General features: G+C 40.0%; 1 protein-coding gene across 1 annotated transcript in view; it reads right to left on the bottom strand.

Moving 5' to 3' along the window:
• Positions 1-12,191, bottom strand: part of wdr6 (WD repeat domain 6) — a 40,903-nt gene extending 28,712 nt beyond the window's left edge. Inside the window, exon 1 of the mRNA XM_036534275.1 lies at positions 11,920-12,191. The gene's annotated coding sequence lies outside the window, so the exon portion shown is untranslated. The remainder of the gene's footprint in view (positions 1-11,919) is intronic.
• Positions 12,192-26,550: the final 14,359 nt, after the last annotated feature.

Here is a 26,550-nt window from a genome sequence, read left to right as displayed (position 1 = left end):
TCTCTGTGCTACAGGTATGGCAATAAATTGTATGTTTATATTAATAAAATTTTGAACTGCTATAGACATTCCAAATTGTTAATTATAGGTTCTTATGGGATAAATCGTAAAACCACTATACGATCACTCAAAAGAAGTGTATTTTCATTTGATGTGATATATGCGATACTGTTTTTGAAAAGTTTTATTTTTATACTGACTTTACAAAAATTGTGAATTTATTTTGAATTGTAATATGCAATGTTACGGGAGTCTGCCGTGGGATGCAATGAGAGCAGAGACTGTGTGTGGCTGCGGACCTGTCTGTTATTAAGCCCGTGACATATCTTTTCTCTGTGCTACAGCTACGGAATAAAGACTACAGTCTACTACAGTCTACGTGTTTGGTGTCCTTCTGAAGCCATTACACTCAGAAGAGAACCAAGGTTTGCTGTTGTTATACCTATACACAGTCTTTGTTAGGATGCAGGTCTCATCACAAAAACCGATGTAAGAAGTGACTGCCACCGACTGTTGTCGGTGGTTCTGAAAACATACCAGCTTGTGGAGTCCCAGCAGTCCCGCAGATCCTCTATGGCCTCAGAGGACCATATTTTCACTGCTTTCACCTCAGCCTGGCAGGGGAATGGTCAGAGTTCCCTAGTGGGGCACATATGGTTGCCTTGTATACATCCCTGACAGTGCTGTAACAATGATCCAAGATTTTGCCTTCTCTGGTGGGACATTTGATCAGTTGTTTGTATTTAGGGAGTTCAATACTCAGGTTGGTGTGGTTGAAATCTCCCATAATGATGACTGGAAAGTCAGGGTGTTTTCCTTCAACCTCTACAATCTGGTCTGCTAGCTGTTGTTGTGCTGAGTGGGCATTTGACTGAGGTGGAATATACACCCCAACCAGTATTATAGAGGCAAATTCCCGTGGGGAGTAGAATGGCTTGCAGTTGACAATAAAACGTTCCAGCTCTTGTTTTATTTCCCATTGCTGCCTCTGCTTCCTGAGCCATGTTATTTAAAATTTTTCTCACACCCCCTCCAGAAGCAGAGAAAAGCTTAGCAGCACACAGCTAGCATCCTCCCAGGGTAAGAAACTTAGCTAGGGGTTGGTCTAAACCATTAAGACCTCTGTTCGAGTCCCAAAGCATGAGCTCGGTGATCGCGGGCTGTCTTGTTTTATTTCCCGTCGCATTCTCTACTTACCAAGCTGCGATATAAAAACAATGGTCTCACGCCCTTCCAGAAGCAAATAGAAGCTTAGCAGCACTCAGCTAGCATCCTCCCTGGGTGAGAAACCTAGCTAGGTGGTCGATCGAAACCATTTCACCACCCCAATGCCCTCTGTTCCGAGTCCCAAAGCATGAGCACAGCGATCGTGAGCTGTCTTGTTTCATTTCAAATCATATTCTCTCCTTTACGGAGACATGTTATTTAAAAATGGTCTCGCGCCCCTCCAGAAGCAGAGAAAAGCTTAGCAGCACACAGCTAGTTTCGTCCCAGAGTAAGAAACTTAGCTATACATTTTACCCCTCCTCGCAGCACTGGTGCTTTACAAGCATTGCAAATAGCAATTTTGTTATCCGTTTCAGATACTTCGAAATACTTCCATACAGCTGACATGTTGAAGCTCGTTGCTGGTGCTCATAATAAACATTTAGCGTCATCGCGTGCACATAGTTAACGCATCACCTTATTGGCCAGGCACATCGGCAGAAATTTTCATATCTACTGATGCCGATAATCAACTTCTTAAGTTTTTATCGGCCGATACTGATGTCATGCTGATATCATCATGCATCCCTAATTATAACAGCTTTTTTTTCCCCTTATCTGAGAGTGCTGCCCCATCCTCATGTATCTTTTGGTTTGGTCTGTGGCCTTTTCTACACATATCCGGATATTTTCGAAAACTCACTTTTTTTTCTCTCAGTTTTGAAAAGGATCACGTCCACAATACACACATTTTTTTTTTTTTTAAAATCTCTCCACACGAGAAAGAGAAAATGATGGATTGACATTGCGGAGAAGTGGTTCGCGAGTCTGGTGTTGAAAACTAGTGAGCAACTGCATCTGTCAACAAATAGGCTAATGTTATGGAGGAAAACATTCAATGTATGATAACCTGTCTATACCCATGTTTATTAATTATAATGCTCATGTAAAATGCTTTTAAATGTGTGTAATAACTACGTCTTTAGTTTTAAATTAATCAACCAAATATTTAGCATTTTATATGGTGTTTGAAATGCATGCCATGGATAAACTAGGACAATTAGCCTAGGCAATGGCCTAGAACTCAATCGATGGATTTTTGCCTTTTGAAAGCGATAAAACAGTAGAAATGATATTTGCTCAACAAATGATTATATGACTGTTTAGGTTAGGTGTATTTGTTATATGGCTACATTTGAAATTGCCAGCACCTGCTGCGCATAAGAAGGAATTAAAACCTGTGAGCAATTTATATAGCCTATTTTAAAATAGACCTAGTGCCCCCAATTCTGGTAAATTAAATCCCTTTCTGGTTATTGCAAACGAGGCATGAACAAGTCTGCGATGGTCAGCTATTTGGTGTAACAGTGTATTAGTCAAAATAGGGGGTAACCTAGTCTTTTTTTATATAAAATTCAAGCCTGAATTAGCCTATTTACATTAACACAAAAATAATTGGAGGCCCTAAAAAAACAAGAAACAACAAAGACAAACAGTTTGTCCTGTCTTTGTTGGTTCTTTTTTCAATGCTTTTAGGCCTATATGGTAGCGATAGTAGCAACAGTGGTAGCGATAGTACCACTATATTGCATATTAAGGGACAAGTAATGTCAAATGAATGAATAATTAAACACAGGGGGGTTTGGTTGCAGTATTACCAGTAACAAGTGGACCTTAAAAACACTAACCTCTCAGTGCCCAACAAGTCATCACCTGGATTAGATGCCTGCCTCAGCTAATTTTAAAAACACTTTTGGCAATCAATAGCACCATTATTTATCAGAATGACTACTGAAATAAACACATCCAGTCACTCATGAATACTGATCTCATTTCAGTTATGCTCAAGCCCAATAAGGATCCAAACCTTTGCTCAAATTACCACCATGTACATTTAACAAAGACAACTGGAACTTTTTATGTGCTGCTTTGAAGTGGTTTGTTTTTGGAAAGTCATTCATTCCATAGGTTCAAATCCTGTGTAAGACACCCACATCATCCATTATCATTAATGGTCGGGGGGGGGGGATGAACTTCACAGAAAATGAACTTGATTATAGAAATACTGTGAGTTGTGTGGGCTTACAAAATCACTGCGTGTGAGTGTGTCTTTCATTTTAAGATGTATCTTGTTACAAATTACATTTGAATTTTTTCAGCCCTGTCAAACACAAATTACAAAATACTCAAAAGTAATTGAAATATGTATATTTCAAATACAAGTAGCAGAAATACTGCCCATCTCTGCTGTAAGAATTGATATTTCCACCAATCTGTCAATTATTCAACTTCACTTCTTAACTTCACTCAGAACTTTTGAAAATGATCTCAAATGTTGGAATAACCCCCCCCCCCCCCCCCCCCCCCTTTTCCATAGTTAACAAATTGTACTCAAAAACTAAAAACCCAGAATTACACTGGCTACACAACAAAAAACAAAGATGTTGGAGTCCACAAATATTAGACTATATATTATTATTATATGAAAGGGTCAATGACGTGATGCTCATTTTTTGTGTCCATAAGAGTTAGTTAAATTTAAAAGTGTTAAAATTTGAAAATAAACAGAGATTACTTATAAACATTATTTTCTTCAGGACCTCATCTAAAATTTCATACTCTTTTTAAAAGTTTTAACATAGTTTTTGAATTGCCCATCTTGCCAACCCTTATTTGTCACTGACCCAAAAACAACCTTCAATACATAGTAAAATGGCTACTCCCTGATAGGTTCCCAGTTTTATTCAGTACCATGTATATATATTATCTGTAGTGTATTATGTCTCCTTTTCTACCATTACTATGTCTGTAATTTGTATGTCTCTGTACATAAAAGTAATGTAAATGTATAACACCTCTGTAGTGTCTGTGACATCCTTGCTGAATGGCTCTGCCAGGATTCCCATGGCACAAGACCATTTGTCTCTGGCCCGCCACTTAACTCAATCTTTTGATATGTATGACCATGGACTGTATATGTACACACCACACAACTTTATTCTTTAGAGATTCTCTCAGCACAGACAGCCCAAATGTCCTGAGCTTGTCTCTCTCCCTTGCACGTTGTGCACATCAATTCTCTTAAGAGAAGTGGTCAGCGTGTTCTTCATCATCCTGCATTGGGTTCCACGGAGAAGAGCAAAACATCCTAACATCCCCAATCATAAAGAGATCCCATGGCTAGAGACAGAACCAACACAATGCAGAGAACTTTCAATAACTGATCTAGCTTTCCTCACTCAATCACCAAAAAACATAACTGCCTCAAAAATCTGGTAATCTCTACCACTTTTACACCTTGGTGAAAAGTTAAAAAGATCATGGGTTGCACTCCATTTCAGAACAAATTCACTCCAACATGGCACAAACCAGAATTACAAATTCAAAAGACACCTTTTATTTTCAACCCAAGGAATCAACACCTGGAACACGTTTAAAAATAACTCACCGATACTAGTCACGATACTGAGAGCCTTCTGAAATACCTTCAACTTTCTTCAAAGCTTTCTTGAAATTAAAGATCAATTTATCAAATATCATTCAACCACCACCACTGACTGAAAAACCCATGCATATCACTAAATCAAAGGAACCCTTTCTACAAATCTTATAAACTATTGCCAAAAATAGACACTGTCTACTAAGTACAGAATGGGAAAAAGATCCAACCATCACTGCTGATATCATCTTTTCGAAAACAAATATGCAATAAAACCTTCACGACAACTAACAACCCTAAAACCCAACTCACCCAATACAAGATAATCCACCAAGCACATATTACCCAACACAAAACGTACATGGGAATGGGATTTACTGACACTTGTTCAAACTGTAGTCTAAACATGACATACAACTACATTCATGCCACTTGGTTCTGCCCACCAATTCAAATAGGGTAGGGCTCCAGCGGTATAGAAATTTCCTTACTGCAATATTCGAAGAATGCCACCTCGCGGTTTGCAGTAATACTGCAACCAAACCCCCCTGTGTTTAATTGTTTATTCATTTGACATTACTTGTCCCTTAATATGCAATATAGTGGTACTATCGCTACCACTATAGGCCTAAAAGCATTGAAAAAAGAATCAACAAAGACAGGACAATCTGTTTATTGGCTTTGTTGTTTTTAAAGCCTCCAATTATTTTTATGTTATTGTAAATAGGCTAATTCAGGCTTGAATTTTATTAAAAAAAAAAAAAAAAAACTAGGCCACCCCCTATTTTGACTAATAAACTGTTACACAATAGCTAACCATTGCAGACTTGTTTGTCCCTTGTTCACAATAACCAGAAAGGGATTTAATTTACCAGAATTGGGGGCACTAGGTCTATTTTAAAATAGGCTATATAAATTGCTCACAGGTTTTAATTCCTAAAACTTCTTATGCTCAGCAGCTGCTGGCAATTTCAAATGTAGCCATGTAACAGAGGCAGAAAATATCTGTATTAAAAAACAAACACACCTAACCTTAACAGTCATGCAACCATTTGTTGCGCAAATATCATTTCTACTGTTTTATTGCTTTCAAAAGGCAAAAATCCATCGAGTTCTAGGCCATTGCCTAGGCTAATTGTACTAGTTTACCCCTGACATGCATTTCAAACACCATATAAAATGCTAAATATTTGGTTGATTAATTTAAAACTAAAGACGTAGTTATTACACACATTTAAAAGCATTTTACACAAGCATTATATTTAATAAACATGGGTACAAACAGGGTTTGTCATACATTGAATGTTTTCCTCCATAACATTAGCCTATTTGTCGACGGTTGCAGTTGCTCACTAGTTTTCAACACCAGACTCGCGAACCACTTCTCCGCAATGTCAGTCCTCTCGATTGATTTGATTGGTCAGTCGACCAGAAGGTTACAATGACGTGAAACACTTGCTAAATGTTATTTAACCTTTTTTAAACTTTTTCTTTTACTATGACGAGAACATGCCATTTAGCCCAACTAAACTCGCCATTACAATTAAAGAGAATCCAAAACTGCATTGAGTCTGGACTTGAACACAGCAAGGGTCTCTGCGTCAACTACATGACCTGGTAACTCCATGTATTGATAACTCTTTGTGTAAAATAGTACTTCCTTACATCGGTGCGGAACTTACTCCTGAAAATGTATTATAGTTAACCTTATTGAGTCCTTTTATAAATTTAAAAACCTCTATTAGGTCACCCCTAAGTCTCCTCTTGCTAAGTCTAAATAGGATAAGCAACTTGAGTCTTTCCTTGTAGTGTTTATATTTCATGCCAGGAACTAAATTAGTCGCCCTTCTTTGAACTTTTTCAAGAGCCTCAATATCTTTCTTATAGTGCAGTGCCCAGAACTGCACATAATATTCCAAGTGAGCTCTGACTGTATGTTCAGTGCAGAGGTCTGGGTGTTTTAGAATCATTTTCTCGTTTTCGTGTGGAGAGATTAAAAAAAAACTGTGTACTGTGGTCCTTTTCAAAACTGATAGAAACAAGTGAGTGAAACAAATATCCGGATATGTGTAGACAAGGCCACAGACCAAGCTAAAAGCTACATGAGGATGCCAGCACTCTCAGATAATGGAAAAAAAGCTGTTATGACGGAAATGGCGGTGACGGGCTCAACACTGTGGTATACCTCCTAATACCGCAGTATGGCAGTGATGCGGCTATTGTTGCAGGCTTGCAGCCCTAATTCTGGGAAGACATCTTGGACTATCCACCTTTCTGGATCACTGCATTCCACCCTCTCCTTCCCTTTTTGCCTACTTTCATCAAGTGAACTGCCACCTAAAGATCAACAACCCTTTCTAATCACCTCAACTATGGCGAGAAAAACAATATCAACTGGAAAAGCAGAGATAAATTTAAACCTGTTGACAGATCACATTTGATAAAAAACACATTTCAAAACTCAAATTATTCAATGAAATTTGGATACCAGTCAGTGACTCCCATGATTCAGCACTTTAACAATAAAAGAAATACTGTATATAAGAAACATTTCTCCAAACAATGCTCCCAACCACAGACACATACACCAGTTTTCTGTTCATCATTACATCATCATCATTTAGCAGTCTTATCCAAAACATCTTAACATAGATTACAATTTTACATGTTGCTCATTCATACAGCTGGATATTTACTGAGGCAATTCTAGGGTAAGCACCTTACCCAAAGGTGCAAGAGCAGTGCCCTAGCAGGGAACTGAACCAGAAACCTTTTGGTTATGAGCACTGCTCCTTACCACTATACCACACTGCTGCAAAAAATAATACAATATTATCAAATAATACAATAAATTCCTGTCCCACTTCTGTATTTGTCTTTAACCAGACTCTTTTTCCATGCCTTTTACTGTGGTCCTTGTCTTATGTGTCTGATTGCATGTATATGCAGGGTTGGGAGGGTTACTTTTAATATGTATTCCACTACAGTAGGGCTGCAACTAAGGACTATTTTGATATTCGAATAATCTATCGATTACTGAAACGAATAATCGACTATTCAGATTATGAATCGCATAATTACTCAATGGCTCTTATTTATATATCAGATTTTAAATTTTGCTTGAGGTTGTTTTAGGCATATGCTAACTAACAATAAAGACAATAAAGATGACTAATTCAGTGAGGGCAGGTGCTAGCTGGGGAGTACAAGTCTGCTTCCTTTGAAGAAAGCCATCCAGAGTAGCATTACGAGATCCAGCAAACCCATAGCTCGTTCGAATTCATTCGCATGCAACCCACACTGGGCACGCACGCACAGACAGGAGTTGTAGAAATCTTTCGCGATCTAGAAAGTATCAAATTTTCCGGTGTTCTCTAAACTTGTGCACTCGGCAGCAACACTATCTCCAGCCATAAACGTTGCCATGACAACGACGCAACATTTAAGCAGAGAATTTCTAAACAGCAGACAGGCTCTGGTTTAACATTGTAAAGTTAGAGCACATTTGGAATGTGAACAGGATCGTTGTGAATAGTGGCTTATTATTTGCTACACTGTATGTTCAACGTAATTAATAATTTGTTGATCAAGAGAAAACGTATTTCAAAATAGAAAACATTACAGCTCATAACGTGAAGAGACATGGCTTTTAACATTAACATTAGCTATTCTAGCTAGCTAACTAACTTAACCAGACGAGTCTTCATCATCCAGAGAGCCAATGTGCCACCTCTTCAGATGTTCGAGCATAACTGATGGGCTCGCATGCCAAGCAAGGTCAGGTTTGCAAATGTTACCATTCACAACCTTCTTGGCATAGTTAACCCTTTCGCGTGTACGGTCACACCGGTGTAATTAGCCGTTTATCACATATGCTAAAACCAGTGCGATTAGAAAACAATTTTGGAAAAATTCTAGCTAATTTTAGCTTTGAGAAAACAGTGATTTAACATTAAAAATATAGCAAATGCTAACTGAAAACTATGAGAAGCTTAATAATGCTAATGAAAACATCATGAACCATGTAACGTAACACGCGCGCTACATAGCATAAAAAATAAGTTACATGCGAAAGGGTTAAGAGTCAAATGCTGCCACACTTTTGAGGTCTTTGGTCCTTGTGTTGCCATCTCTATTGTTCACTCCAGTAAAGCAGTGTAGTGTAGACAACATGTCTGAGCATTCCGTGTCAGCACGAAGAACACACATGATGACGCCACCAACTAATCGACAATTAAATTCGTTGGCAACTAATTTGGTCATTGATTTTAATTGACTACGTCGATTATTCATTGCACCCCTACACTACAGATTACAGATTAATTAAAATGTAATTTGTAACGTAGAATGTTCGAATGTCCTTTTAGAATGTTCACTTAGCGTTGTTGTGGCTAACATTTTGGCACCCCCATGTTACGTCTATGGGCATTTTATCGCAGTTTCTTCAGAATTGTAAATGCTAATTCAAAAACTGTACATGACACGAGAACATGAGTTAGAAAAGGCGCGAGCCACCCTAAATACATTGTGAGTGAGAAAGGAGTAACTTTTTTAATAACAATTTAATGTATAATATGCATAGTGTAAAATTGTTGGAGCAATTGCAGTTTTGAACATGTGAAATTTCACTTGTTTTTTCACTGTATCTACTCGTTAGCTAGTTAGCTTTAATACTATACCTACTAGCCTACTAGCTAGCTGAATAGCTAATCTAGTGTAGCCAAACTATGTAAAATAGCTAGCTAGCGATCAATATTAGCTTCAATAATGAAAAAGAGAACTTACTTCAAGATGCTTCTTCAGGTTAGAGGTCGACTCTTTTGAAGCGGATAGCAGTTTGGTTGCTGGCAAACACAGCTTGCATTGTACTGTTATGTTGCAACCTCTGCCAAATTTGAAAGTAAAATGGTCCCGGTATTTCCATGACATAAAAGCGTTGCACTTGTTGCTTTCTGTCTCACTCTCCATTCTACTGTCTTGTGAGTCAGGCAGGCTGCGCGCTTTTTTCTTTTTTGTTCGTGAGGGGCATATGGGAAATACACCCTGGAGTTGCCTATCATTGGATAGCTTTTCCAACTGAATAAACATTAAATGAAAAAAATAAATGAAATTAAATGAAAAAAATCCAATGTAATCCCTTCAGTAATCTAAATATTTTTAAAACGTAACTGTAATTTGATTACCATCAATTTAAATGGTAACTGAAACGAAATACAGTCACTCATATTTTGTATTTTAAATATGTAACGCCATTACATGTATTCCTTTACTCCCCAACCCTGTGTATATGTATGTATATATACTCTTCTTTTTTATTCCTTTCTCACTCTTGGGTAGGGGGTTGTGGGGGTGCGGTGAGAAAATAAAAAAAAATATTTTAATATTTGATGGCCATTTTGAATTATAATGTGGATCCATTTTGCAAAAGCAAAAATACACTTGAGGGTGTATGTTATTGCGTTCCACAGAAAACACATAAGTACTTCAAGACGTATGAGTCCGCTCCACTAGCAGTTGAAAGTATTTTATAAAACATCTGAATTAAAATTAGAAATAGGCATTATTCTTTTTCATTCATCTCTGCCAAAATGCTTTTTCAAAATCCACAGAGATGACTATGTTATCATTCAGAACACTTGTTGGACTAATACAGAATGCTAATATCAGATGGCTGTCAGAAGATAAATGGCCCAGAATAAATGTCTGATGTCTGGTCTACTGTCAGTGTATCAATTTCTGCATAACTGGTACTAATCAAAGGACTATTATCTTTACTATTATTTTGCAATCTATATTAAGTAAAGATACTAGCTGGTGAGGACAACATGGTAACAGATCCTTCTTTTTAAGTAGTGTGATCAATTCTAAATTGAGGCTCTTTTGTGTTTAAAAGAGCATAATTTATCATGGATTTAAATGGGTATATTAATTTTCCAACTCCTTGTAAGGTTTACCCTGGAATACCAGGTGATTTTCAATTCTGTAATCTAGCTAGGCTGAATGCTTTGTTTATGCAAGTATTGATGCCGATGAGTTACATGCTAGCTAGCAAGACCTAAACTCATAACATTAAATAACATCTTGAGAATGCAAAAAAAAAAAAAACGGTCAACTGGTATTTTACATTAGTAGAGCGAATGCTACCTAATCTGAGGTAAAAGGACACAATGCAACTGAAGTATTTAAATAAACTTCTTTATAGCTGCCCAGTTTCTCACCCATTAAAACCGCTTTTGAAACTTCAATTCCCATTATTCATAAAAGGTTTCTTTACGGCATTTATGCTACACAAACTATCATGTCTATGCGCGCTGCTGATTATAAATCGCAGTCTCCTATCTGAAAGACTTGAAAAATCAAATTACACATTTAAATAGCTAGCCAGCTTCACGCGGTGACGATGATGTGTCATTACATCCATTTTATTTACTTTCGACAACTGCACGCCTTGATACCCATAATGCACCAGTTCTCAAACCGACATCAATTTCCCCTTTTGTCGTTTCGCCAGAGGACAGATACCTTGCTTCGTATATACAGTATGTATATATTGTAATTATAACCAGAGCTCTAGTGCTATGAAGCATATTTCAAACCTCGCCATTTTCTTTCTAGATATAATAAGCAAGGAACTAAAGGATCCACACGAAACCGTCTAGTTCTGATTCACCTTTGTTTTTTTCATAACTGTAACCAAACACCAGTGATAAATGCTTGGCCACATATACTAACGTTATCTATATCCATGTAAAATACAGCTTATATAAAGCCTTGATGTCGCAACATGCTGTGCAAATTCGCTGTATTTGTTGCGTGTATGTTAGCCTACGTTGACGGCAAAGTGATTGGGGATACGTCATCTTGAGCTTGCAGCTGCACCAAACAACAGTATAGCACCTCACACATGGCCATACGTTTAGTGAAGTACAAGGAAGACGGAATTTATGACATCCTTTTTCGTGTCAGCAGTGGCTAGCTCACTAACGTTTGATGGCTTGCTACAACACACAGAACAAGTTATGTTGCTCTTAAATTGTGGTTCGCAAGCTAGCCAGATAAGAGCATTTGGTATAGTTTTATTTAGTGTAGTGAACCAACTCGAATGGACACGACTGCATTATGGTATGTGTGCTATTGTATTAGATTGGCTATTATTTTTACAGCATTTAAGATAAAATGACCAGCTAGCAAGATACCCTTGGTGAATCTTAAGAACTCTAAAAACACTTCGGTTAGTAGCCCGTAGCCAGGCAGTTTGTAGCTGCGATACTCACACTTTAAAATGCCGATGGACCGCTTCGAATCTCTTAAATTAGTTGGAAGGCCAACTTTCTCTGCGAATGAATTATATGTTAAATATTCCGTGTCCCAGTCGATTAAGTTAGATCTTAGCCAATAGCCTGGACAGAATTATTTTAGTTATCCCAAAGCGTACACACCGCTGTCATGCGTTCTTCCTCTTCTTCTGTTGGCCGGCGTCAGGCTAAGTGAAAGGTGCATACCGCCACCCATTGTGCTGGAGTGTGCATCTGAAAATGTACCCATCCCTGCGCAAAGTAGCTAGGCACTTTTTTGTGAACTTCCTTACTACCCAATGTAACCTAAAACCCCCACATTGATCAATAAAGTTATCACGCACATCACTAAACATGCTCTACCAAGGCCAACCAAAATACATCACGTACACAACACAGCCCTATAGTGTTACGACCCCGTTACTGACTCATGTCGTGTTCAGTGACCTGACGGCAACCACGAGATAATTTTTCGAAATTTTCTGATGTCTCTGTTGATTTCTTGTGTTTTTTTTAATTGTCTCTTGATTATCTGATGGTCATTAATGGTAATCAGCTGGTTTTTACTGGTACAAAAATGGAATTCTATTGGTCATCTGATAGGACTGTTGGATTCTTGGTGGTATCAGCCTGTCCTACACGTCTCTCTCTTCGTAGTTCATTTGTCTTCATACATTTAGCAAGTGCTAGTTTATTTGCCAAACGATAATCCCAACGTTTTCTTTTTTCCAAAAGGGAAAGACATATTTTTCAAATCAAAGCCAGTAGGGTATATTGTCTAACTAGCTAATATTTAAAGGTTTAGAATTATTAATTCAGCGGTCGCTTAAATTTCTTGCTGTAACTATTAACACAACGACCTCGCTTGTTATTGCAGAGTTACTGGCATCACTGACCAACCGGAGGCAGCTATAGCTAGATCGCTATCTGATTCTTCGCTTGTGATTAAAAAAAAAAAAAAAAACGTTAGCAAATCTGTCTGTGTACCACTAAAAAAACTAACCAGTCGGATAGCTACCAGCCCATATAAACGAATAGGCTCCTTATCTTGACAACAGCGCACACTGCTGCCTGGAAGACTGAAACTCTCAACATAAATGTTACAGTATGGGGTTTTACAATGCACCTGTTCTTGACGTTTGTTCTTGACGACGTCAGAAAAATTCTATCTACCTAATGTTACATCAGAAATTTTAGTCCAAAGGACACTATCGATTTAGATAAGAAAAATATTTCATGACGTTACTTTGGGTAAAAAAACCTCCGTCAGACAACCTCTTTGGTTAAACTCCAATCCATGGAAGTAAGTTTTGTCACTGTAAAATATGTGCTACTAACGTCACCTGGACTTTAATGTTAACTAGCTGCATTATACACTTACTATATAGTGCTTATTTAAAAGTAGGCAGATATGAGTTAGAAATTAAGATTGTAATAACTGAAATATTTTAATATGGTTTTTAATATAGTTTTTATTTGTACCCTTGAATAATTTGTGAACATGCATAATAACAATTTTCTTTTTTTGTTGTGCTGAGAACCTGTGTACTGCTGTATGTTATTTAGCAATGACATCAACTGATGGTAATAGCCTAACTCATTTCATGGTTTTCTCTTTGTTTGCTGCACACTGGCTGCCATTTTGGCCTACCCATTTTTACAAGACAAAAACTAAAAAAATAAATAAATAAACAGTCCCTCCAACTGAGAGTGAAGATGGGACCACTGACACACAGCAATGATCTTCACAGTGGTTTAGTGACTGTGCCGATGAATTGGTCTGTAGAACATTTTGGGGTTTTTAATTTAAAAATGTTAGCATGCATTCAGGAGCGGAGCCGATGGCTCATTGCAGAGGGGGCGAGGACCCGTAGTGGGCCCTTATACAGCCCTTATATAGGCTGTATTGAGACACAATACAGATCCAAGGGGAAACTTACGGAGACAGATGATGCACATACACACACACATGCACTGTAACTGTTGTTGTTAAACCATGATATTGTTTACATAATTTACATAAGTTGTTTACTTTTTCCACTTTCATAATTGAGAATTTATTTAAGTTGCAGTTGGTATTTATACATCATTTCATTTCGTACAAGTAATAGCCTAATACTATTATTTTGGAGGCTCAGCTCAAAGTTACGCGCAAATCCTGTTGGGCTGCTCTCGCGTGAGTAAGACTGTTTAGGCAACATTGGCAAGCAAGCACGGACATCGTATATGTCGGCAGTGGACGAATGCCCAGCCCCGCCCCAACCGGTTTGTTCCCTCCTAGGGATGCGCCCACCACAAGGACACCAGGACAAGGTGAGTATGAGAACACACTTTATTTTACAATTAAAAACAAAAAAAATTACACACAAATTCATAAAAACATTGAAAAGGTAGGGTAGGGAATTGTTTGCATCTAGTCAAAATGCCACTATATTGCCACCCACAGGCTGAAAAAAATGCAGAAATAGGCATAGCAGGATGATAACCTACTGTTTTACTATATAATAAGATTTTCCCCCTCACCATTTTTAACTGCCCCCTCAGTCACTTCATCATAGTGCAATAACACTCATCAGTGATTGACACAAGACCCATTTACTTCACCGTTAGTTCCTCTTGGTGTCGCCAATCTGCAAATTACAAATTATATGCGTACGCAGAGGTATGCATGTTTTCCCGTGAAGTATTTTTTCATAAATAACGTTTTATTTGTAGAAAAGTGCTCAGCATGATTTTAGTGCGTACACACTCTTGATACATGTGGCACAAGTTGTCACAAAGCAGTTTTACATAGTTATCAGGCAGGGTCTCGTTAACCTATTGGGCAACATGGGCTGCAGCCCAGGGCCCTGGCCACTAGGGAGCCCCAGGAACAACAAATTACGTTGAAGTTTTGAATGGGGTTTTATGGTGTTTTGATCAGAGGTAGAAAACCCCGGCTTCAGAAAGTAAAAGTCCTACCATGTATTTGTTCTAGCCATTCACTAAACAAGACGATTTCACTAATTACTTCCTCTACCTGGCTGAAGAGTTGTGCTAATTAAATTCAGCTGGTTTAGTGAATGGGTGGAACAAATACGTGGCAGGACTTTTACTTTCTGAAGCTGAGCTCAAGCATATGCTTATAGAATGACGGCACATTGTCAGATCCAGCCTGCACAGCAAAACACATTGAGAGAACAAACATGGCATGCAGGATCTGGCATTATTAGTGTTACATATTGTCAGTATGAATAATCCTTTTAATAGCAAAGGAAAAGCTACCCTTTGAGTTCTCTGAGAGGAGGTAGCCATGGGTGGGTAGAGTGGTTGATTTAGCTCCTCCTGAAAGACAATAATGCGATTGCCAACTGACCAAAGCTTTGTTCTCTTGAAGGTTCATTCTCATTCAATAGATGTATGACTGGAAATATCAGCTCATGACAATTTGATATACATAGCCTAGTATTAGCCTATGTTAGTCACCATTAAATAGACATAAAAAAACAAGTGATGAAATGGGTCAACCTGGATGTGTGTGTCAGACATGGATGACATGGTCTCCTAACCCAGGTCCTCCTGAAAAAAAAAATAAAGAGAAAAACTGTTAAGTTGTGTCAACATATCAGCATTAATAAATCCACAGAACTCCTCAATTATTTCCATGCTTACCTCTACCTGAGAGTCAGATGAGGGGCATGCTGGTGGCTGGAGCAGATCAATAGTATCCCCCTCAACTGTACATACGTCAGGCATGTAAACCACATAAAATTATTTTAAACTGGGCAATCAAAACAATTGATATGATATTACCCTGTACATAAAGGGTGGACATTGAGCTGACACCAGGGTCAGAACCGACTGCCCCCTCGACCCCCTCCATTATGGGCCTTCCTCTATTGTTCCCCATTGCCAACTCCTCTGCCTGTGAAAATGTAGCAGGAGGTGGCCCTCCTCCAGTTTTCACTATCTCTGTCTTCTTTCTGTTTGTGAACACGTGAATATGCAATTTTAAGTGTAGGCTACACACCACATCTGTACTCAGTATTAATGATGAGAACTATTAATGCATACCACTTGATACAATATTTTTATATTTCATCCTGACTTGTCGCCAGGTATGCCTTCCACTGGGGTTGCAGCTGAAATGATTGTATGCATTACATTCATACAGGGAGTCCTACAGCCTAGGTGCTTTGGGGAGTAGATCTTAATTCATTAACAGTGGGTAACGGGTCAATGTCAGAAATGTAGCCCATGTGTAGGCAATAACTAAACTATCATAATTGTTTTCACATATTTAGATAGACTTTTTTATGTGTCCTAACATTTCAATCATATTACAAATCAAAGAAGAGTCTGTAAGACAAAACAGAGAACATACGACAAGAACACTGTTCTTACGAATTTACAAAGCCTCCCTGGCTTTGTTGGCCGCCACGGTGTTAGAATTAGCTGTTAACATTTCTTTAAACTCCTCATATCCTTACATTAACCAATGTGCATTCTTCGGGGAAAAAATACGGAGCACGAGCCATTATGCATAAACTCTGCCTGCGTTGACGAACACACCCCTTTTATGCAAACGCACACAAACTCCGATTAAGTTAACACTGAATCAACTAACCGACATCTTAATCACCATCATAGTACCGTTTAACACCAACTCAGGCAATCAGAGTTTGTCAACCCTGACTTTCCTTGATAACCAACCGAGTTAAATCTGAGTAGGTTAAACTCCCTTCGTAGTACAGGGGGGTGTTTCAGAAAGCGGGTTTAGTGAAAACTCAGAGTTGAAGGAAACTCTGGTTTTTCGGTTTCACAAAGCCAGTTCAGCCGAACTCAGTTACTCTGGCAACATACTCCGTGAAGCTAACCTGCTCGCTAGCAGGTTTTCTTCAACTAACCCTAACTTTCCCCTCCTCCCCAGCTGAAGCCGGCAGACTAAAGGCAGTGTGAGACATGGCTTGTCCCTTACTCGAAGAGCCAATTGATATCGAAGCACAAATACTTCGTAGATATCTCCGTCGGGAGAGGGTGAAAATGGTTGAAATGGTTACTACACACTTTTGTGGTCTTCCCAAGTCACAGACCCACAAGACTCATCAAAGAAGAATTCCACAGAATTGCAGGTACCAGTCTAAGCAATTAGTAATTCATTCAGTATGAAGCTTTGAGACTTGAAGCACTAATCAGTTAATACGATATATTGTAGGGTTTCCAGGTGTGCTTGGCTGCATAGATGGTACTCATATTCCTATCACAGCTCCTTCAGTGAATGAAAGAGATTATGTGAATAGGAAGTCTTTCCACAGCATCAATGTGCAGGTAGGCCTAAATAGTAGCATTTTGCATTCAAAATGAAAGATAAATGACAATACAGCCACTGCAGCTAATTACTGTTCTGCTCTGTGAAGATCATATGTGATGCAGTCCACATCATCAGCAACGTGGAAGCAAAGTGGCCTGGGTCTGTGCATGATGCACAAATTTTCCATGAGTGTACATTGAGCGCTAGATTTGCCCGTGGTGAGTATATACATATAGCCTTATTACATTTATACACATATATATATATATATATATATATATATTAGTTCCCACCTATTGCAACTGATAATTTAAATTGTATCCCCGTATTATCATAGGAGAGTCTGATGGTCACCTGCTCGGTGACCCCTGCCAGCCCTGTTTGCTGACCCCTTACCCTGATCCTGATCCCGGCCTGCAGCAATGTTATAACTTGGCTCACTTCAGGACACGAGCCAGGGTGGAGATGACCATTGGGATTCTCAAGGCCCGGTTTCAGTGCCTTTGTCGGCTCAGGGTCACCCCGAAAAGGACATGTGACATTATTGTGGCATGTGTGATTCTCCACAACATTGCCATAATCAGAGGAGAACAATGTCCCACTCAAACAGTGAATGATCCTGATATCAATCCTGACCAGCCCACTGATGCACAAGATGGAAGAGCAGTGAGAGACACATTTCTGATTGAGCCATCACCTCCCCAGTGTCAAATAAATACAATATGCCTCTCTCTTTATGAAGTCTTCTTTAGTTCCTGCAAGTACAAATGCAGTACAGTAGTTATCTTTTATGTTGTTCAAACCAGTAAAATCATCCACCTGTGGGCACCTCACCCACCTTCAACTGATGTTCCAGCAGTTGTATTTCCATTTTTGTCTTCTGCATCTCAATTAAATTCAATTCATTTTTATTTATATAGCACTTTTCACAACACAAGTTATCACAAAGCAACTTTACATTGTTCCCAGGCCTGAGACCCCCTGAGAGCAAGCCTAAGGCAACAGTGGCAAGGAAAAACTCCCTATCAGGAAGAAACTTTGAGCAGAACTGGGCTCAGAGGGGGACCCCATCTGCTTCTGGCCGGCACTGGGCAGATAAAGTACATTGTATAACTTGTCTTTTACTCTAAGACATTTAAGAGTGATAGACAATAGTAATTAACATCAGAGCGATTGTAAGAATGTCTCTAAGGATGTCCGGTTCTTGGAACGCAGTTGGCTTTGATGAGCAGGGCAGCGCGGTAGCAGGACTGGAAAACAGGATGAGATGCTTGGGCTACAGCTCCGGACAGGAGCCCGGAGCAGGGATAGGAAGCAAACAGAAAACAATGGTTAGTGGATGATAAGAATGGCAGGGATGCAGAACAGAGAGGCAGGAGAGGAGGGGCAGTGAAAAAGGTACTGGTGTGTAACAAGGAAAAAAACCCCGGCAGGCTAACATTATGGCAGCATACCTAGGGGACGGGAGGCAAGAGACCGGCATAGTCATGAGGGGGACCCTAAGACAGTCAACACCAGATCACGGCACAGAGTCCATGAAAGCGATGACTTGAAAGCGATGATGAAAGTCCACCAGAGACTATGATCCACGCCAGCACCAGGCCATGTCCCTCAGCTGAAGGATTTACTATATAGATATGTTTTGAGCCTAGACTTAAAGGTGGAGAGAGAGTCTGTTCCCCGAATCTCAGTAGGTAAGCTGTTCCACAGGAGAGGGGCTTGATAGGAAAAGGCTCTACCGCCTACAGTAGTTTTGCCCACTCTTGGAATGGTGAGAAGCCCGGCATTTTGGGAACAAAGGGCTCTCTGCGGAAAATATGGGTGAAGAAGGTCCTTAAGATAGGGGGGGGGCAAGCCCATTTAAAGCCTTAAATGTGAGTAAGAGTATTTTAAAAAACGATCCGGTATTTAATAGGTAACCAATGGAGAGAAGCCAGAACTGGGGTAATGTGCTCAAAGCGTTTAGTTTTAGTTAAGATTCGAGCAGCTGCATTTTGCACCAGCTGAAGGGGTTTTAATGAGACGTTTGCACATCCTGACAAGAGGGCATTACACTAGTCTAATCTGTATGTTACAAAAGCGTGGATTAATTTTTCAGCGTCGTTAATTGATACGATTTTCCTGATTTTGGCTATATTTCTCAGATGGAAGAAGGCAGTCTTAGAGGTGTTAGTTATGTGAGTTTCAAGAGAGAGCTCAGGATCAATAACAACACCAAGATCTTTGATGGCTGCACTCGGGCAAGGGAGACACCATCAAGGTCCAGTGTAAAATGAGTGAGTTTGCTCCTGATTGAATTTTGGCCTATGACCAATATTTCGGTTTTGTCCGGGTTAAGGAGGAGAAAATTTCGGGCCATCCAATTCTTTATATCTGTTAGGCAGGCCTCCATTTTTGATATATTCAGAGGGACATCGGGTTTGACTGATATGTTTAACTGAGTATCATCCGCATAACAGTGGAAATTAATGTCATGTTTACGGATGATATCGCCAAGAGGCAACATGTATAACAAGAAGAGCAGAGGCCCAAGCACAGATCCTTGAGGTATACCATATCTTACTCTGGAACAAGCAGAGGATTCATTGTTAATGGAGACAAACTGATATCGTTCTGATAGATAAGACCTAAACCAAGATAGGGCATGTCCACTTATGCCAACCAGGTTTTCGAGGCGGTCGGGGAGGATACGATGATCGATGGTATCAAAGGCTGCACTTAGGTCTAGTAGCACAAGAAGAGAGATACAGCCATTGTCACAGGAGAGTAGAAGGTGATTGAGCACTTTCAGGAGAGCGGTTTCCATATTGTGGTGAGGCCTAAATCCGGACTGAAAAACTTCCAAAATGTTATTAGAGTGTAAAAAGGCACAAAGTTGCTTTGATACTGCTTTTTCCAGAATTTTTGAGAGGAATGGAAGGTTCGAGATGGGCCTATAGTTTGACAGGTCATTGGGATCTAGATTAGGCTTTTTCAGAATAGGCCTGATAACTGCTACTTTGAAGGGCTGAGGTACGTGTCCAGACGTAAGGGAGGCCTTGATAAGATTTAATAGCAGTGTGCCAATTGCAGGCAGTAGCTGTTTTAGGAAGCCAGTTGGTATGGGGTCAAGTTAGCTGGTAGAGTTATTAGATGAATTGATAAAAGAAGAAAAGTCACTTAATTCAATGGGTATAAAAGAGTCAAAGCGTTAGGCGGGCCTAATAGACATACCTACATAATCTGGGACAGAACTGGCCAGGCAGGAGGCAGAATTCAATGAGAATTTTTGTATTGTGTCTCTTATCTTTATGATTTTACTATCAAAGAAGTTCATGAAGTCATTGCTACTATAAATTGCTGGTATGGTAGGGTTAACTGATGCAGGACTCTTGGTTAATCTGGCAATAGTGCTAAACAGGTACCTAGGATTGTCCTCATTTCTCTCAATAAGGGTAGAGAAATATTTGGATCTGGTAGCTGTGAGGGCATGCTTGTAGGTTAGGAGACTTTCCTTCCAGGAGAAAAACCTGTAATTTGGTGGAGCGCCATTTTCTTTCGAGTTTTCGCGTAGCTTGTTTGAGAGCACGAGTATGATCGTTATACCAAGGTGCTAGCTTCTTGTCTGTGATTTTCTTCCTTTTGAGGGGAGCAACGGCATCCAGAGTTTTAGGCAAAGTAGAGTCAATACTGTCCGCGAGTAGGTTAATTTCAGTTGAGCTAGGGTTTGAACATAAACTAGAGGACATTTTGTTGTGCAGGTAGTATGATGTAGGGAGCTCGTCGATAAAGGCATTGGCTGTAAGAGAGCAAAACGTGTGCCTAGAAGAAGATCTAGGCTCCGAGTAGCAGCAACGCCACCACCTCTACCAGTAGGTCGAGGGACCTGGTGATTACAGTAACTGGGAGGAGTTGATTCATTAAGAGCAACAAAGTCATTAGGTTTAAGCCATGTTTCAGTCAGGCATAAGATATCAAATTGGTGATCAGTAATCAATTCATTTATTAATATAGCTTTAGGTTGTAGCAATCTGATATTTATTAACCCAATCTTAAGGACCATTTGTCTACAGGTACTACTTTCAGGTTTGTCAAACTTAATTTTTATCAAATTATCAGCACAAATGCCCCTACTGGATGTTTTTAAGAAGGGTCATGGAACAGACACTGACTCTATGGGATTGACTTTAAATGAGAAAATGACTGATTCCGACATTTGTTTAGCAATCCTGCACACCGATTTAATAGTTAACTTTGTTACTTCCGATTGTCTCATGCGGACATCGTTAGCGCCGACACGAATAACAATTTTAGAGTATTTAGCTTTACTTTTACCTTTAGCTTTAGCCAGCACTTTCAACTTGGCTTCTATGTCAGAAGCTCTGGCTCCAGGAATGCAATTGATTATGGTCGTTGGTGTCTCTACGTTCACGTTTCTAAGAATAGAATCGCCAATAATCAGGGCTCTTTTAACAGGCTTCTCAGCAGGTGTGTAACTGAGGGGGGAGAACCTGTTGGAAACGTGAACCGAGGGTTGGTGGTGCAACGGGGGCTTGCGCTTGCGTCTATTTTCCCGAACCATAACCCACTCGCCTTGCTGCGAAGGCTCTGCCGGGGTTGAACTAGGGGAAAGGCTAATTGACACATCCGGTACTGAAAAAGATTTGATAAACTTTTCTTTTTGCTTTAATCTCGTATAAGGTGCGGATGCGTGCTTCTAATTCTGCTACCTTCTATGTCAACCTAGAGTTTAGCTCGCATTTAACACAAGTAAAGTTGGCAGTAATGGCGGAGGAGGAATAGCTAAACATGTTGCACACAGAGCAGGGGAGACAGCGAGAGGGAGGAGAGCTAACGATGGGAGAGACAGAGCTGCGAGAAGCCATCGTACGTAATTAGCTGGCTACTTACGTCTTTGTGAGGGTGGTAGAATCGGCAAGTACTCCGGGTTTGGGTCCTAGCCGATCGGCGTCTTGCGTCTGGCGTTCGGGGAATGAGCAACAGGAAGTGCGGAGCAGAAAACAGGTGAGGAGCAGGAAACAGGTGAGGAGCCTTATGTGGTCCATTTCCAAGTCAGATTTTTCGATTTGTTTCTCCAAGTAAACCTTGTACAGCTGTTTCACAGGGAGCTATAGGAACACAAAAAAACAACATTGAATATCACAGTGCCAGGTCTACATCATGGGCCAATTCTGAACAACATCTTACAGTGGTACGTTGTGCTGAGGAGGTGGATGGACCCTCTTCCTCATTGTAATATCCAGCATCGCCCTGTTAGAGAGAAAGAGGGTCATGCAATATTATGGCACAATGCTATCATCAACTGTTAGATGTTATTCTTAAAGTGTAAACCTCAATAAACCTCTATCTTCCCTGACCGGACAATTAAATTAACTTTAACTTTACCCAGAAAAGAACCCCACCTAATTTGACTTCACATCACGGTTTTTCAAATATATAACTCTTGAGTCACCATGTAACAGATTATGATGTCTGAAGGACAACTGAGAATCTGGAAGAGTAACAGCAGTCAATTACAAAAAATTGTACCGCTACAAGATAATCTGTGTGCCAAGTTGTGTCTAGTAGGAATGGGTGGGCATCACTGAGCCCACACTGGCAAACAGATGACTGTACGTATATCCTTAATTTGAATGACTAACAAGGGGTTAGTCATTGTGGCCCCATGTAGGCCCTTGTGTCCTGGGGGGTGGCTGAGTCAGATGAGGTTCCTCCAGGGATGCCTTCAGCTATAGGTCGCCCAATGTTTTGACTGAGGGCCGTCTCTTCTGCCTCTGTGAGTGGTGGTGGTGGTGGACCCCCACCTGTTTTTCGGCCCTCAGCCTTTTTTCTGTTGCAGATCCAGTTGCCACATATTTGGAGACTTGTGTGTATAAAGGCATTTAGGTGTTGCTTTCAAATAGACAATATGACATACTGGCAGTGTTGGCATGGCTGAACAATTTACTTTTTTTTGCTTAGGATATTTCACTAGCTACTCACACATATGACATAACCACTGGATGCTGTTTTATTATGTAGGGTAGGCTAAACAACATCACAATTGCTTGTAACGATATTATACCTTACCTGTTTGAACTATATTTTTGTATTTCATCTTCAGTTGCTGCCAAGTCCGTTTTGTGCCTGTTGGGTTGCACCTGCATATATATTCGCACACACACACACGTGAAATAAAATTGTTGAATACGTGAAACACTCGGAATAAAACTTTTCTTTTTTTACTCACTCATTGACTCGGTCAGCAATTTTCTGCAACGCCAGCTCACGTTCTTTTTCTGCTGCTACTGTATTGCTTTTTTCCGAAATATATGCTCATATAGCATTTATTAGTATTTCTAACTCCACTGGGGTGAAGTAGGAGGATCGAGCCTTTTTTTCTCCCGTTGCTATGCTGATTCGTGTGATCTGCATTCCATTGATGAGGGCTTTTTATCTCGTGTACGTGCTTTACTCAGGGTTAACTTAACTCAGAGGTGATTGAACTAAATGTTATCACCTGTTCTGAAACCGAAAACTCTGAGTTTGACAGCTCAGGATTAGACAACTCAGAGTTCAGCTTTGAACCCAGAGTTTGTTAAACCCGCTTTCTGAAATACCCCCCAGCCCTCAGTTCACGAAAACACACACACACACACACACACATACATATCATGAGAGTGGATTGTGGGAAGAGCAATCAGGTAAACTTGTGGTCTCTCCTCTCAAAGTCTGTTGTCAGCAAATAACGCACAAATTCGCATAACTTGTTTTTATGCTAGCGCGTATTAGGTTACATGGTTTGTTATGTTTTCATTAGCGTTGTTAAGCTTCTCATAGTTTTTAGTTAGCATTTGCTATATTTTTAAATGTTAAATCGCTGTTTCCTCAAAGCTAAAATTAGCTAGAATTTTTCCAATCTAATGTTCTAATCGCACCGGTTTTAGCATACTTGCTAAACGGCTAATCACACCGGTGTGACCGCACGCGCGAAAGGGTTGATGTGCTAGCTTGCAGTATATCTCTCTAGTCTGTCTGTTTTGCTAACCTAGCTGGGCAGTGCATCTCTTGGTCTGTGTGTGTCTTGCTTGCTTGCCAGCCACTTCCAGGGCTGTGTTCTGTGACTTTGTGCCTGACAAAAGTGAGAGTGAAATACAGCTATTTATTACGTTTGTTAAACGCCAACGTGCAACGGTGTTTATAAACTGCAGCTCGGAGAAGATGAACATGCGTTCATATGCGTGTGCACGCAATAAAACTCGCGCTTTCCAGCAACCTCTAGTCCAGACAATATATGGGCATGATGGCACTCCTCATAGGCGTATATAATTTTAAAACAAGACAATGATTATCTAGTCTCTCAGTCAAGGTTTAGTTACAACTCTGGACTAACGCAAGATGGAAAGCAATGGATTGATATTGACTATTGATTAAATATTGAATTTAAAATATTAGCTGGGCATACTGGGCAATATGGATGCACATCTCTCAGTAAATAATAACTATTAAGTATTCAACCAAGCCATAGTATAAATAGTATTTTATATTTGAAAATGTATAAAAGGAAGCCAAAGAGCAGAGCCAAAGCTCATTGTTATATTTTATTATTTTCGACAATTTCTTATTTATGTTAATGTTAATATTGACTTATCTTAAGATTCTATAGAAAATATTCTATTCAATAAATATTGTTATAATGTTAAATAATGTTATTCCTCATTCTGTTCTGTATAGGTCTACTGATTCTTAGATGAATTTTCACTTAGCAATTTTCACTTATGCATGAGGATTGTGATTCATTTATTTTGTCTTCAGTCTGTTGTAGGTATGTGGGGTAGCCACAGTAACTTGCAATTCTCAAGTATTATTCTAACAAAAACCTCATTATTTACCAAGCCCTTTACAACAGTTCAATTTGATGACCTCTTTGGGAAGTATGTTCATCTGCATCAACTCAACCATAAGTAGCCTACATGTGTGTTCGTCTGCTGCAAGACGAAAAGAACTCACTAAATTTAACCCTTTCCCGCTTACAGTGTGATTAGCTGTTTAGCATGTATGCTAAAACCAGTGCGATAAGAAAACTAGATTGGAAAAATTCTAGCTAATTTTAGCTTTGAGGAAACAGCAATTTAACATTAAAAATATAGCAAATGCTAACTGAAAACTATGAGAGGCTTAATAATGCTAATGAAAACATTTTACATTACATTTACATTTATTCATTTAGCAGACGCTTTTGTCCAAAGCAATGTACAAAAGTGCATAAAAAGGGCAAACAGGCACAGGTACAAGAGCAAGATGTGTACATGCCATACAAAGCAAATAGTGCTGAAGCTGAGCACAAGGTCAGTGTAGCGAGACAGAGCTAATCTGATCTAGGGGTACATATATCAAATTCAATCAAGGGACGAAGAAGTACCACTATGCTACAAATACAAGGTGAGAGATAGAGCTACAAGTACATGCCAAGAATCTTAAGTCAACAAGGTCAAAATGGCAAGGGTGTCCAGGTAGAGCCTGAAGAGGTGTGTCTTTAGACCATGTCTGAAGGGTTGGATTGAAGGGGTTGTTCTCGGGGTGGGGAGTTCATTCCACCATTGGGGGGCGATGACAGAAAGCAACGTTGTGAGGAGCGTGGGCCTTTCGTTCTGATGGTGAGAGGAGCGAGGCGTCCGGATGTGGCAGAGCGAAGTCAAGGTTTTGAAGCGGATCCTGGCTGTAATCGGGAGCGAGTGGAGCGATCTCAGCAAGGGGTTGACGCGGGCGAGCTTGGGGAGGTTGCAGATCAGCCTAGCAGCTGCGTTTTGGATGAGCTGCTAGGCTGAATGGTACTACGAGGGAGGCCTGCGAGGAGGGCTTTGCAGTAGTCCAAGCGGGAGAGCACGGTGGCTTGGACGAGCAGCTGGGTGGAGTAGGTGGTCAAAAAGGGCGTATCCTCTTGATGGTGAAGAGGAGGAATCAACAGGAGTGTGTTGTCTGAGAGATATAGTTGGTGAAGTCCAGCCTGTTGTCGAGGGTGGCACCCAGACTCTTCACTGAAGTGGAGGAAGTTACTGTGGTTCCGTCGACAGTAATTGAGAGTTCTTGAAGAGGAGAGGTCCTAGCCGGGATGAACAGCAGATCGGTCCTGTCCAGGTTGAGCTTGAGGTGGTTGGAGGCCATCCATCTGGAGATGTCGGCCAGGCAGGCAGAGATCTTTTCGTTGACCTGGGGAGTGGAGGGAGGAAAAGAGAAGATTAGTTGAGTGTCATCAGCATAACAGTGATAGGAGAAGCCATGTGAGTTAATGACTGAACTAAGTGAGTTGGTGTAGATGGAGAAGAGGAGGGGTCCCAATA

Source organism: Megalops cyprinoides, chromosome 7 (genome assembly GCF_013368585.1).
Source record: "Megalops cyprinoides isolate fMegCyp1 chromosome 7, fMegCyp1.pri, whole genome shotgun sequence".
NCBI lineage: Eukaryota > Metazoa > Chordata > Actinopteri > Elopiformes > Megalopidae > Megalops > Megalops cyprinoides.
Note: the sequence above shows the minus strand (reverse complement) of the source record. Positions and strands in the feature narration are given on the sequence as shown.